Source organism: Bos taurus, chromosome 19, assembly GCF_002263795.3.
Source record: "Bos taurus isolate L1 Dominette 01449 registration number 42190680 breed Hereford chromosome 19, ARS-UCD2.0, whole genome shotgun sequence".
Classification (NCBI taxonomy): Eukaryota; Metazoa; Chordata; class Mammalia; order Artiodactyla; family Bovidae; genus Bos; species Bos taurus.
Window position 1 is genome coordinate 31,983,104 of NC_037346.1, and position 15,175 is coordinate 31,998,278.

Consider the following 15,175-nt stretch of genomic DNA (forward strand, 5'->3'; position numbering starts at 1 on the left):
TGAATGCATTTTACAGAGAAGGCAATGGCACCCCACTCCAGTACTCTTGCCTGGAAAATCCCATGGACGGAAGAGCCTGGTAGGTGGCAGTCCATAGGGTCGCACAGAGTCAGACACGACTGAGCGACTTCATTTTCACTTTTCACTTTCATGCATTGGAGAAGGAAATGGCAACCCACTCCAGTGTTCTTGCCTGGAGAATTCCAGGGACGGGGGAGCCTGGTGGGCTGCTGTCTATGGGGTCGCACAGAGTTGGACGCGACTGAAGTGACTTAGCAGCAGCAGAATGCATTTTAAGTGCCAGGTAATGAGCTAAGTGCTTTTTAGAGATATATTATCCAACCAACCCCATGATAACCCTAGGAGGTAGGTGTCTCCATTTCTAAAGGAGACATCTGAAACTCAAAAATATTAAGTAACTTTTGTTTGTATACCTTGTAAGAAGGACAGTCATTATTCAAACTAGGTCATTCTGATTCGAAAGACACAATTCTTAATGACTACAAGATGGATATAAAATCTGAAGGTACTTTCAGCAGAATAGCTTGGAAATTAGATATGGGATTCTAATGTACCATTGCAGATTCTGAAATATGATAGTCATGAATTTTCCCTCAACTCTCAAAGTGAAAAAATGCAGTATTCCTTAATTTTCATAAATCATATTAAAATCTGGCTTATAGCCTTGACACACCAAAGTCAACACAGAGTTCAAGATCAGTTACAATCAAGGCTTTCTCCTCTCTCTTCCACTGGACTTAACTGGGTCTGTAAAAATGGGGGAGGGGAAATCTGGTCCCTAGAGTATTCTGGTATCTGAAACTCCTGAGGGTCTATATTCCTTCACTATCAGTGATCTCTGTGTCTCCTGGCGTGCTTCCCCGTTTTTAACCTGTACTCAAGTTTCCACTCTACCATGAAACCATTCTCAGATGAGATCTCGCTATCACTGGGCTGTTGACTCCAAGTGGTTCCCAGTTTCTTTCTTTCCTTTTTAATTGGAGGATAATTGCTTTGTATGTGGCATTAGTTTCTGCTGCACAACAACATAACTCAGCCAAATGTATACATATATCCCCTCCCTCTTGGGCCTCCCTCCCACCCCACCCCCATCCCACCCCTCTAGGTCATCACAGAGCACCAAGCTGAGCTCCCTGAGCTGGACAGCAGCTTCCCACTAGCCATCTGTTTTACACATGGTAGTGTGTATATGTCAGTCCCAAACTCTTGATTCATCCCCCTCTCTGTGTCTACACATCCATTCTCTACATCTGTGTATATTCCTGCTCTGCATATATATATATATATATATATATATATATATATATGACATTTTTGTGTGTGTATGTGTGTGAAGTTACTCAGTCATGTCCGACTCTTTGTGACCCCGTGGACTGTAGCTCGCCAGGCTCCTCTCTCCATGGGATTCTCCAGGCAAGAATATTGAAGTGGATTGCCATTTCCTTCTCCAGGGGATCTTCCCAACCCAGGGATCAAACCCGAGTCTCCTGCATTGCAGGCAGACGCTTTATCCTCTGAGCCACCAGGGAAGCCTGATATAAATTTTTTCTTTCTGACTTGCTTCACTCTGTAAGACAGACTCTGCTGCTGCTGCTGCTAAGTCGCTTCAGTCGTGTCCGACTCTGTGCGACCCCATAGACGACAGCCCATCAGGCTCCCCCATCCCTGGGATTCTCCAGGCAAGAACACTGGAGTGGGGTGCCATTTCCTTCTCCAATGCATGAAAGTGAAGCCACTCAGTCGTGTCCGACTCTTCACGACCCTATGGACTGTAGCCTACCAGGCTCCTCCGTCCATGGGATTTTCCAGGCAAGAGTACTGGAATGGGTGCCATTGCCTTCTCCAAAGACAGACTCTAGGTCCATCCATGACTCTACAAAGACCCGATTTCATTCCTTTTTATAGCTGAGTAGTATTCTATTGTATATATGTACCACATCTTCTTTATCCATTACAACACTTTCCCCCAAACTTTATCTAGCAGAGTGACTTTCTCTGGCTTTAGACTGCTGATAGTGATTCAGGATCATTTTTACAGCAAGTTCTCTTACTTAAAAACTTAACTTGGATGCCAGCCAAGTCTACATAGCTTCATTCTTAGACTGCTGGAGTACCTCATCTCCTCTGGGAGAGCAGTCTCTCCCTAGGAAAAGAGGCAGAACAACCTGAATAGGAGGATGATTACCCGTCATGGGTGTTGGAGGCTGCATATCCATGACTCAGGCTGCAAAGTGCATCCTGGGATGCCAGCCAGCTTAGAGATCCAATCTGTGGAGCACAGACCGCACTCGGCGGGGGATCAGAAGCCTGGGACACAATCAGGAGGAATAACTAAGGAGGTTTGTGTGTACTCTGGCTTTTGAATCCTCTGAAGACAGAAATCTTCGGCTTTTAGAGTTGGTTTTCTGTACTTCTCCCTCTCAGTGTCGAACATATCAAACTTTAGAAGAAGCTATTTTGCTTGATCTCTTTTTAACGATAAGTACAGTTTGACTGATGTTTGCCCAGTCATACAAAATGTCTCCACAGCCTGCTAATGTCCCAAATTAATCCTCAGTGCTTCCTTTAATAAGATAGAGGAAACCATTATGTATAAGACATTGTGTTCTTATTTTGCTGTTTAATCCATCTAGCTGTTGTATGAATCAGATATGATAATCATCTTTCCTAGAGAAAGAAACTGTCAGGGGAATGAAAAGACAAGCCACTGTCTGGGAGAAAACAAATTTCAAAGGACATATCTGATACAGGATTGTTCACCAGAATCAACACAGAATTCTTAAAACTTAATGATAAAAAAGCAAACAACCCAATTAAAAATGGGTCTTCGACTTTAACCTCACCAAAGAAGATACTCAGATGGCAAATAAGCTTTTTAAAAAGTGCTCAACATCATGTGTAATTAGGGAAATGCAAACATTAAAACGATAGTGAGATACCACTACCCTCACATTAGAACGGCCAAAACACTGACAACACCAAGTTCTGGAGGGCGTGTAGAGCAACAGGAACTCACACTTTGCTGGTGGGAGTGAAAGATGGCACCAATCTGGAAAACAGTTTGGCTATTTCTTACAACACTAAAAATGTTCTTACCATACGATTCAGCAATTGTGTTCCTTGGTTATTTACTCAAAGGAGTTGAACACTTACGTCCACATAAAAAACTGCACAGAGATATTTACAGCAGCTTTATTCACAGTTACTGGAACTTGGAAGCAACCAAGATGCCCTTCAGCAGGTGAAAGGATAAACTGTGGTCCCTCCAGATGATGGAATATTATTCAGCACTAAAAAGAAATGAGCTACCAAGCCATGAAAAGACATGGAGGAACCTTAAATGCATATCACTGATTGAAAGTAGCCAGTCTGAAAAGATTACATACTGTATGATTCCATCTATATGACACTCTTGAAAAGATAAAATTATGGAGACAATAAAAAGATCAATGATTCCTAGGAGTTAGTGAGGGGAGGAAGGGGAGAAGGATTGATAGATGGAGCACAGAGGATTTTTAGAGCAGTGAAATTACTCATAAAGATGGATATATGTCATTAGACTTTCATCCAAACCCATAGAATGCACTGCACCAAGAGTGAGCCATGATGCAAATGATGGACTCTAGGTCATAACGATGTGTCAGTGTAGGTTCGTCAGTTTTAACAAATGGATCATTCTGGTGTAGGATCTTGATAAAGGAGAAACCTGTGCATGCGTGGACGCAGGAACTATATGGGAAATCTCCATGCCTTCTGCTCAGTTTTGCTGTGACCTGAAACTTCTCAGGGAAACCGGGAGTGCTGCAGTCCATGGGGTCACAAAGAGTCAGACATGACTGAGAGACTGAACTGAACTGAAACCGCTCTAAAAACAAAGTCTGTTTTAAAAAGAAGGGAAACAAAGACTTCCCTGGTGGTTTAGTGGTTAAGACTGCACTTCCAATGCAGGGGCCTGGGTTCAATCCTTGATTGTGGAACTAGATCTCACAAGTATGACTCCAGAGAAAATATATTTACTCTGAGTTAGAGGACAAAGCCTGGAATGGCCAGAATATGGAGAGAGATCTGGGTCTGGTGTTCATCACCTTTAGAGGTTTAGGGGATCAGTTAAGGGAGGAGAGTGCGTTGGCCTCAAGGACAATCAGCCCGGAAAGAAAGGAGCGAGCAATCCTGGGGGGTAAGATATGAGAATATTATACAGATCAGAGAAGCTACTTTAAGGATGATATAGGGGGCGCTGAGAAGATGGAGAAGATGAAACAGTTGCTCAGCAATTGGAGAGATTAAAGGGGAGAGACTGATGTGGGAGTCGAGGTCAAGAGGGGTGATCGTTTGAGAGGCATGGGGCTGAAGGGGAGGACGTGGCAGGGAGAGGACTCAGGAAGGTGCACTTGGGAAGTTAAGGGCATAGGTGAGCTGACAGATGGAAGAGAGGCTGCCCAGGAGCCCTGGTGGGTGGACTGTGATATCAGAAGGACCACAGAAGAACAAGTATGTTTAATAGTCAGATGCAGAATTTTGCCCAGGAGCTATATCAAGATGAACATTTTAGAATGTCCTGTGTCTTTTCTATTCCCCTAAATTGAGATTATCTGAACTTTGCTGATTGCTGGTCTAGTTCTCAATACACACACACATATACACACCCACCCATGTCCCACTTACTGAGAAAGGCATATATGAGAATGAATTAGTCCAAAAATGGGACTTCAAAACAGTAAAGAAGAAAGAGGTAAAGTAAAGAGCAAGGGACCAGAGAAAGATAATCACCAATGTCAATCAGATCATAATCTCAGATGGCCTGTCTGCAATTGATTCAGTTATTATTATATGTTATAGTTGATCAACCCCTGCTTTACAGCAGTTCCTCAGCACCCACTTTTTCCAGTCCTGACAGCACTGAATACTATGCATTATCCTCTTTCTGAAGATCAAATAGCTGAAGCTCAAAGAGGTGAATGAAGAGTTCACATTCAGTAAGTGGTATATTTAAGATTCAAATCCAGGAGTAGCACTCAGGCAAACTGAATCCTATGTGTGTTGACCTTGAGTCGATTTGGGGCTGATTAAAGGATTCCCTTAACTGCTGTGAAGAAACCAAACTTTAAAAAGTAGTGGTCCACCCTGCAGAGTAAAGACAAGTAGTTTTATTTGGTATAAGAGGCACCTAGAAACGTGCAGCATTTCCTAACTCTTTAAAACTGCCACTTCTGGAGCATTTCAAGTGTAGTTCTGGGCTAGCTAAGAACAGATTTTTTAATTAATGTATTTTTTTCTTGCTAAGTAATTTTACAATTTGAAAAAAAATCCCTTAATACGCAATTGGGGATTTTAATGCTCTGTGCTCCGTGAATATATCTGTAGAGCAACCCGCTCAGAGACAGTTCCTCTAGAGGTGTTCTGGGAGTGATGAGTATCATTAACATGGTGTGACTGTGTTAAAACGAGAGAGTCTTTCACCCAGGGAATCTAACATGCAGTTAGTGTCTCGATAATTAACCCATTGCCCTTGAAAAAGAAGGTGATTAGAAGCAAAGGCAATTAACTCCTTCCAGGTGATTACCCCTGAATCCCACTTCCATCTCAGAAAGGGGATTCCAGAAGGGTTTGAAGGAAACAGGAAGACAGAAGCAGATAGTTTGTGCCAGGAGCGCTAACAGGGACGCAGTGCCAGGGAGGGCTAAGATGGTGCGGCGGGACGTGGGAGGTTTTTTCTCCGTGACTTGTGTCCTGTTTCTTTGACACCTCGGGGACACAGAGAGCCACAGCTCGCAGGTGCAGGTCTGAAGCTAGATTTGTGTTCGAGCCCTGGCTGGGGAACTGAGATCCCACAGGCTACAGGACGACTAAGCCCGAACAACACAGTTAGTGAAGCTGTGCGCTGTAACGAAGACCCAGCACATCAAAAAAAAAAGCAAACATCAGAAAAAGGTAAACCACATAAACGGGCAACAAAAGAAATCAGTAGTGGATATGTCAGGCTATGTAAACCTCAGAACACAGAAAATCACCAAGGACAAAGAATGAGATTACATAATGACAAAAGGGTCAGTTCATTGTAAGATGTAACAATCCTGAGTATAAATGCACATAACAACAGATTAAAAGTACATGGAGCAAAAACTGACGGAGCTAAAAGGAAAAGTGGACAGATTCATAATGTAGCTGGAGATCCTCTTAAGTAATTGATCAACCTCATAGATTAGGGGAAAAAAAAAGAAAGAAACCAGCAAGGATATAGAAGGAATGAATAACAGCATCAGCTCACTGTGTCTAATTGACATTTATAAAACCCTCCACCCAACAACAGCTGAATACACATTCTTTTCATGTACAAATGTCACAGTCTCCAGGACAGAGCATATCTGGATTTATACAACAAACCTGAACAAATTTAACAGAATTAAAATCACAGCAAGTGTGCTCTCTGTTCATAATATAATTAATCTAGAAATCAATAACAGAAATAGAAAAGGGAAATCTCTTGATACTTGGAAATTAACCACACACGTCTAAATAATCAAAGTGTCAAAGAAAAAGCTTCAAGAGAAATTAGAAAATATTCTGAAATGATATGAACATGAAAAAGTTGAAAGTTACAGATGTAACCCCACAGTATTTAGAGGAAAATTTTATAGAATTAAATGTGCACGCTGAAAAAGAAAAGAAACTATCATCAGATCTTCCTTTATACTGAAACTTCAAAATAAACCCTGATTCCTATTACTTCTTGCTGCCTTGACTCTAGACAGCAGTCCATACTATCCTGACTCTTCATACATCGTTATTTTTTATCTGTCAAACAGAACTTAACAGTTTCCAGACCAAAGGTTAGCAGTATTTTCTCTAAAGGGCTAGATAGTAAAAATTTTAGGCTTTGCAAACCATACAGTCCCTGTAACAATTACTCAGCTCTGTTGTAACACAAAAGTCATCACAGACAATACATAAAGAAATGGTCTTGACTGTGTGCCAATAAAACTTTATTTATGAGAGCCAGTTGTGGGCCAGATTTCTCCCCCAGGCTGTAGTTTGCCAACCCTGGTCTAGAACCCTAATGTGGGAAATTCTAAAGCATAATTTTCTTTTTGTGCTGTGTCTTCATTGAGGCATATGGGATCTATAGTTGCAGCGTGTGGGATCTAGTTCCCTGACCAGGGATTGAACCCAGGTCCCCTGCATTGGAAATGTGGAGTCTTCCCTGGAGTCCAGGGAAGTTCTCCTAAAACATAATTTCCAATCTTCATCTTTACTCATTATAAGCCAAACCACATTTTTAGGTCATTATTTTACATGATATTATATACCATCTTTCTCTGTCTTGTATTTTATTTACACCATTTAAAAAATATGGTCATATATGCTCTTTCACTTGGCCACAGATCTATAAACATGCAACAGAGAAACTTTCTACCCAGGGCTGCAATAGAATTATCCTAAACACCTGAAATCAATATTTCTTCATGTCTGACCTTTCTAGATAATCATCCATGTGACAGAATTGCTCCACAGACACTTATTTTATCCCCATAGGAAAACTCAACACTCTTAATTAATGAATCCTCTAATTAAACCTTTTCCTTCACCCTGAACTTTAGCTGAAAATATAAGGACAGGCAAGATGAAGATGAATCAAGCTTGAATTTTTCTTTCTGCTGGAGAACAAATAAGGATACTCCCATGTAGTTTGTTTCTAGAAGTTCTCCAGGATGGAAAGAAGTCATCCATCCTTCCACATAGCAGGTGTGGCATACCCATTCATGGGAAAAGGAGGGAGGCGCTTGTGATAAGGCAGACAGTACAGCCAAATGGTCCATAGGCTAAATCCAGCCCAGAGACATGGTGCCTGGAATTCACATTGGTTTTAAACAGTGTGGTCTAAAAAGACCAGAACATTTTACAGATTTCCACCTTATCTTTTTTTTTAAATTTTTTTGATTGGACCATTTTAAAACGCTTTATCCATTTTGTTATAATATTGCTTGCTTTATACTTTGGTTTCTTGGCCCTGAGGCATGTGGGATCTTTAGTTGCAACATTAAAACTCTTAGTTGCAACTTGTAGAATCTAGTTCCCTAACCAGGAATTGAACCCACTCCCCTGCATTGAAAAATGAAATCTTAACCACTGAATCACCAGGGAATTGCCTCCACATTATCTTTTAAATAGTTTTAAATAATTATTTTGGGCAATTTGGGGACCAAATTATTCCAGGGCAATAACAAACTAAGCTGAACAGAGGCTGATTACTATTATGTAGAGAGTATTCACTAGTTTTCCACAATCTCCGCTAATCCCTATTGTGCTAAATATTGGAGTAAAGGGCCAGCTGTCAAATATTATTGTCTTCACACTTTTTTATAATAAAGAAATATATTTCTGTGACCCATTCTCATCAAAGGCAAGAAAATAAAGGATTGTGAAGGCCATGCAATTTAGGAAAAATGACATCAAGAACACATCTCTGTTGCTGTCGGTTTCTGTAGGTATTTGAACTTATCCCTGGTGCAGGAGAAAGACCTTAGTCAGGAAGCTGAATTCAGGTGCTAGTCTTAGTCCAAATTTAGTCCAAGGGGATTTCTGAAGGAGGTACAGACCTGATCTTGGCCTCAGTTTTTTTCCCTATAAATTAAAAGCTTTCATATAGGGCCTTCCCTGGTAGGCCAGTGGTTAAGAATGTGCCTTGAAGTGCAGGGGACGCAGGTTCAAGCCTGGTCAGGGGACTAAGATCACATGCCACAGAGCAACTGAGCCCACTCGCCACAACTAGAGAGTCCGTGCACTACAACGAAAGATCCCACAACTGAGACTCGACACAGCCAAATAAAATTTTTTTAATCTGTTTGTTTTTTTTTTTAATTCAAGTGTCCGGATTATAAGAGAAGTAATTAGAATATCAGATGTCATGGAATTGAGTTGAAAGCTGAAGATCCAGGTTCAAGAAATAATGAAGAACCAAGAAGGCACTTGGCAGCAGAAGTAGATGTCCAAGAGAGCAAACCAGGCAACACTGCCAGCATGGACGCAGCCCCCGGCCTTTCGTGGGTCTTTGTCCCCTGTTCACTATGCACAGATCTAGCGGGTGATTGGCCATGCTTGGAGTCAGTGGCATTTTCATCAGTTTCAGAAGCCAAAAAACAGGCAGATCTGGGAGAAGGAGCCCCTGAGACCCCTTTTATCTCCCACTGCACAGTGGCTCTAGTGGTAAAGAATCTGCCTGCTAATGCAGGAGACAGAATGAGACCTGGGTTCGATCCCTGGGTCAGAAAGATCCCCTGGGGAAGGGCAGGGCAACCCACTCCAGTATTCTTGCCTGGAGAATCCCATGGACAGGAGCCTGGCAGGCTACAGTCCATGGAGTCGCAAAGAGTCGGACACAGCTGAAGTGACAGCACACGTGCAGAGTAGACATCTGGATGTCCAGTCCCACCAAGACTAGACATAGTGTGGGAGAGGTGATGCCTCAGAAGGAATGATCATTTCCCCTCCGACCCCTTGCTTTGTGTTGGAAACTTCTGCTGACCCAAGAGCCCCCTGAAACCCAGCATCAGAACCCCAGGGCGGGATAAACCATTGGAGCCCTTGAAGCGGCAGTGATGTGACAGGCAGAAGAATTAGTTGAGTTTCAACTGGTCGACTCGGCCCAGAGACTAAGTAGACAATAAATCTTGACAGCCCACTGAGCCATGAGAATGGGCCCCCTGGGAAGTTCAAGGACACCAGTAAATCATTCTCACTGTCTGCTGATGAGAGGGACTGGCTTCCGGGTGACCACTACCAGAGGTGGAATCGGAAACAGTGACCTCGGTGTTAACAGCTGAAGGGCCGATCCTCAACCCCGGCACCACTGCATCCTCAACACCCACAGATGCCTCTGCTGTTGGCTTCCCGAGAACATCTCTGTGACCCAGCTCTGTCCTGTGCACTCTGTCTTTTTGTTCAGCTCAGGAATGCAAGAGAGGAGGAGAGCAGTGCCCCCGTGGCCTCTTAGCATGAGCCACCAGCAGGAAGAAATGAGGAATGTAAGAAAAAATATCATATTTACCAAAGCTTTGTTTTGAATAACCAGCCACCTGGGGTAGCAAGCAGCTGGAAGTACATTATAAAACTATTGCAGTATTGAAACAGAGCTGTAGGAATAGAGCATACACAACAGTGCAGAATGCCTCAGATGCAAAAACCATGAACCTTTGGAGATTTCAGAATAATTTTTTTTTTTTGGCCACTCTGGAAATATCCCAACCTCACACCATTCTGTTTACTAAGTGTCTTGGGGCTTTTTGTTGTTGTCTGACTCTTTGTGACCCAATAAACTAAAGCACTCCAGGCCTCCCTATCCTTCACCATCCTCGGGAGTTTGCCTAAGTTCATGTTCATTGCATCGGTGATGCCATCCAGCCATCTCAGCCTCCAACACTCTCTTCTCCTTCTGCCCTTGATCTTTCTCAGCATCAGGGACTTTTCCAATGAGTCATTTGTTTGCATCAGAGCTTCCAGTTCACAACCGGAGCTTCAGCTTCGGCATTGGTTCTTCCAGTGAATACTCAGGGTTGATCTCTCTTAGGACTGAGTGGTTTGATCTCCTTGCTGTCCAAAGGACTTTCAGGAGCCTGAAACTTGAGGCTTAACTGGTGTTTATATGAAAGGACATGGAAAGCCTGGTTGGCAGATCAAAGTCTTCCCCTTGCAGAAGGGTCTTGTTTATTGTCTCATCTTAACTTGTTCTTTATTTGGGCCTGTGAATTATCAGTAAGAAACTTCATCATCTCAGAGGGAACTGAGCCACTGGAGGAGCTCAGGTGTGACGTTACAAGAGACGCTGTCTTGGATTATAAGTAGAAATGTGTATATCTGGTATTTTTTACAGGCCACAATGACGGTGATGACGATGATGGCCTTTGCCAGAAGGAAGCAGAGGCTGTAGAGGAGAGAGCTGACCTGGCTTCATGGACCATGTCTTCCACCCACCAGTCCCACACATGAGGAGTAGGGATTACACTTCCAGCTTTGTGTTAATCTGATCCCTGAAGTCATCAGATTCTGTAAGGCCAAGTTAACAGGTGTCACATAAACTGTTCAATTTATACTTCCATTCTAGAGTTCAGAAATAAGAGCCGTTTCCAGGTTGTTCCCTCGCTTTTCCCTCCTGTGATTCTCAGAAATGGAAGAAAGGATATAATGGGTGCTTTTCTTCCCCCATGGAGATGATGTTCAGTTATTGAGCTCCACCTTATGAAGAACCACAAAGAGATTTATATACAGATGCTAAGGACAGGGTGGTATCTGGCACTGAATGGGTTGAAAACCACGACAACCCTAAAGGGATAAAATATCGTTCTGCTCGTGTGAAGAATCAAGCAGGCCTGGATCACCCATCACCTAACGGGAGCATCCTGAGTCCATTTTAGGGCTGTGTCCACAGTGACCAGGATGAAAGGCAAAAATTGGTCATGCAGGGGAGTTCTGAAGGATATGATTCTTATCATCCCATTCAGATTTGATGCCATGAAGACACGTCTCTGAAAACCATGACATCCGACTGTCTGGGTGAGCATCTTTGTAGACTGCACCAAAATTTCCTTTGAACTCCCCTGTGCCTCATTTAACTATGATGAAAGTCAAATTAAGCTGACTAAAGCCCCACACACTCTACAGGGGGCCTCACCCTTGGTGTTAAGGATGCCGTACCATTCGCTCCCATGAAAGCAATTTCTAATAATCAACCCGGATGCTCATCCAGCAAAACAGGCTGGTCGCTCTGTGAGTCATCAATTAACAACGATGGAAGCCTAACTCTGACAGGATTCTCTCTCCATCACACAAACCTGCACTTTGAAGCGGCACAGCGTTGCCAGAAACTAGCATTCAGAGGTTTCTGTTTGAACGGGTAACCTCTCATCTCAGGAAGACATTCCAGGGGACGTCAGGGCTGTCATTGGAGGATCCAGCTGCCACTGCAGCTCCCAGATGAAGAGCTTCCTCGTCCTCTTTAGAACTGCCCATCATCCACTCTCCTGGCAAGGTTTGCTCTCCAGTTAGTAAAACCATCCCAAGCAGCAGTGACAGGGGTAATTACAGCAAAAAGGCACTCCTGACACAATGTTTTTAAATAAAAAAAGAGAGGAAACAGGGAGAAGAAAGCTTGCTTCAAAGGTCTGACTTCAAATAGATTCAAAGAGGACGACTTTAATTCCCTGCGTGAGTTTATTTAGTGTCCATCTCCTGGTCTAACAGAGTTACCGGGATAAGAAAAATCCCTGGCAGGCGGCCCTGTCTGATTGCCACAATTCCATAAACTCTGCATGGTTCCAGGGAGGCTGAAGGCCTGGTGGTCCAGGGCATGGGCTGTGGACCTCCCTCTTCTTCACAGAATCACTGTGGACCTCCCTCTTCTTCACGGAATCACGGTCTTCAGCACAAGGAGTGCATTCAAGGCCACGCTGCACCAACTTCTCCCCAGCCCGACATCTTTGTCGCTTGCTCTTGCCTTCACTTGAGTATTTTCAGTGATGACGAGCTGTGCTCTAAGGCAGCGTGATCTTTTTTGAACGGCTCCATTTGCTCAAAAGTTCTCTACGGGAGGCTGAATAACGCCTGTTTCCTTATGGAATTCACATGTTGGTTCCAAAATAAGGTAAAGCCATCCTTCAACCAGAGATGGCTGCTGCACTATCAGTCCCTGGGATAAACAGCCTCAGGACCAACAATGGTTCCTTACAGGGGTCCCAAACTGCTCTTCATCAGGGCTACTTCCCCGGAGAAGACTAGGGCAAGCATCTGTCTCCTTCTCAATCCCAAGAGGCGTGCTGTGTTCAGCCATGCGTCCTCAGGGGCTTTGCAAGCATTGTCCAAGTCTTGTTCACTGTGCACAGGTATTGTTATTATAAAGTGCATGCGTGCATGCGTGCTCAGTCATGTCCGACTCTTGGCAACCCCGTGGACTAGGCTCCTCTCTCCATGGGTTTTTCCAGGCAAGAATACTAGAGCGGGTTGCCATTTTCTCCTCCAGGGGGTCTTCCTGATTTGGGGATTGAACTTGTTTCTCTTGTGTTGCCTGCATTGGCAGGCGGATTCTTTATCACTGAGTCACCTGGGAAGCCCCATTATTATAGAGGATGGTGACCAGCTTGGTTCGTTCTCCAATAAACTCCAAGAAATAGGGGAAGGGTGACAGTGTTCACAGCAGCACTATTTACAATAACTAGGGCGTGGAAGCAACCTAGAGTCCACTGACAGATGAATGGATAAAGAAGATATGGCACATATATGCAATAGAATACTACTCAGCCATAAAAAGGAAGGAAACTGGGTCATTTGGAGAGATGTGGATGAACCTACAGTCTGTCATACAGAGTGAAATAAGTCAGAAATAGGAAAATAAAGATCATGTATTAACACATATTTATGAAATCTAAACAAATGGTACCAATGAACCTATTTTCAGGGCAAGAATAAAGACGCAGATGTAGAGAACAAACTATGGACATAGCAGGAGAAGGAGAGGGTGGGATAAACTGAGAGAGCGGCACTGACATGTATCCACTACCACATATAGAACAGACAGCTAGCGCAAAGCTGCTATACAGCACAGGGAGCTGTGTTCGGTGTTCGGTGATGACCTGGAGGGGTGGGAGAGAGGTCCAAGAGGAAAGGGACATATGTATACGTAAAGCTGATTCACGTTGTACAGCAGAAACTAACACAACATTGTAAGGTAATTATACTCCGGTAAAAAATAAACAAAAAAAGAAAGAAGGGCAAGCGGTGGGGAAGTCAAAAGAAAGAGCAAAACAACATCTCACAGACTGCTTGGTCATTCATGCCGACAGAAATTGCCCAGTTAGCAAATTCATACCGATTAGAGAATAGCTGCTGGGAAACGGAAGATACCTGGCACCATGCTGGGCGCTGCTGGCTGTTCTTGGGAATTCTACCATTTCCGAGGAACTCCCGAGGCACAGGGACTTCCAGGGGGGAAGGCTCACCTGAAGCTTTCTCTTCTTGCATTGTGTAACAGCACCAATGATGCTCTCCATGGATCTTAAATGTCCATCTATCTTTTCATGCCCATGACCTGCCTCCAGAGGCACCCACTGCCTGGATGTCCATGTCCCAAGGGTCCAACCTTTTGAAACCAAGTTGACTTGTCCAAGAGGTTAAAAATCAGTCGAACCGCTGTGGACATGGGCTTTGACTTTGTTCACTCCACAGACTGATCCGACTAGCTAGACTTCTGTTGATTCCCGCCCCCTCCTTTGCCAATATTGACACTGGAAGACAAACAGGAATAGATCTGTCCATTTGCCTGGAGCCCCAGGTCAGTCATGCTAAAGCCAGAGACACTAGCAGAGGTAACACAGCAATCTGTTTGTTGTTTAGACAGAGCAGAGAGGGTAAGGACGCCGAGGATAGTTCATTTAACCTGCCAGTGTCCTCGGGGGAGACAGATGTTTTTGGGAACAAGAGCCAGAGAAGCAAGAACCTCGGCACAAGGCCAGACTGTCCTGTCCACATCAGTAGTTAAGAGACTCGACCCCTAGCACTCAGGTTCCTGAGGCTGACAGATGAGGGGCTGCCATCAGCAACACAGAGCCTCAGGACCGCTGGACCCCAGCCTGGTCTCCGTGAAGCACCAAAGTCAGCCATCCTGTGATTCATCCAAATGGAAGCCCAGACAGTCGGGGAGTCTGTGACTCACAGTATCCTTGTGAGAAGTGGGCCTGGACACGGTACTACCCGGCGGATTCAGCCTAGGTGAGTGATGCCTGCTGCGTCTTGATGACGCCATCGATTTCCTCACACTGTGTCTCTTTTCTGTGCTGCACACCAGCTTTGAACAATCTCATAGTTTCCAGAAAAGGAGGAAAATGAATGCAAAGTTCCCACATGGATATTTAACACTATTTTAAACTTACATACATGCACTAAGTCTCCTACATATGAACTTTCAAGTTGCGAACTTTCAAAGATGCAGACGTGCCTTCTATCAGCACCAGGCATAGTGACATTGCAGCTTGCCCTCCATCTCCTGTTGCTGACAGTCCTTCAGCTCTACCATCTCCCACCTCCTCTTCCTCCTCCACCAGTAACTCTTCCTGCCTGTTCATTCAATGCAACCCCTGTATGCAGGCTGTTGTACTATATTACTGTACTT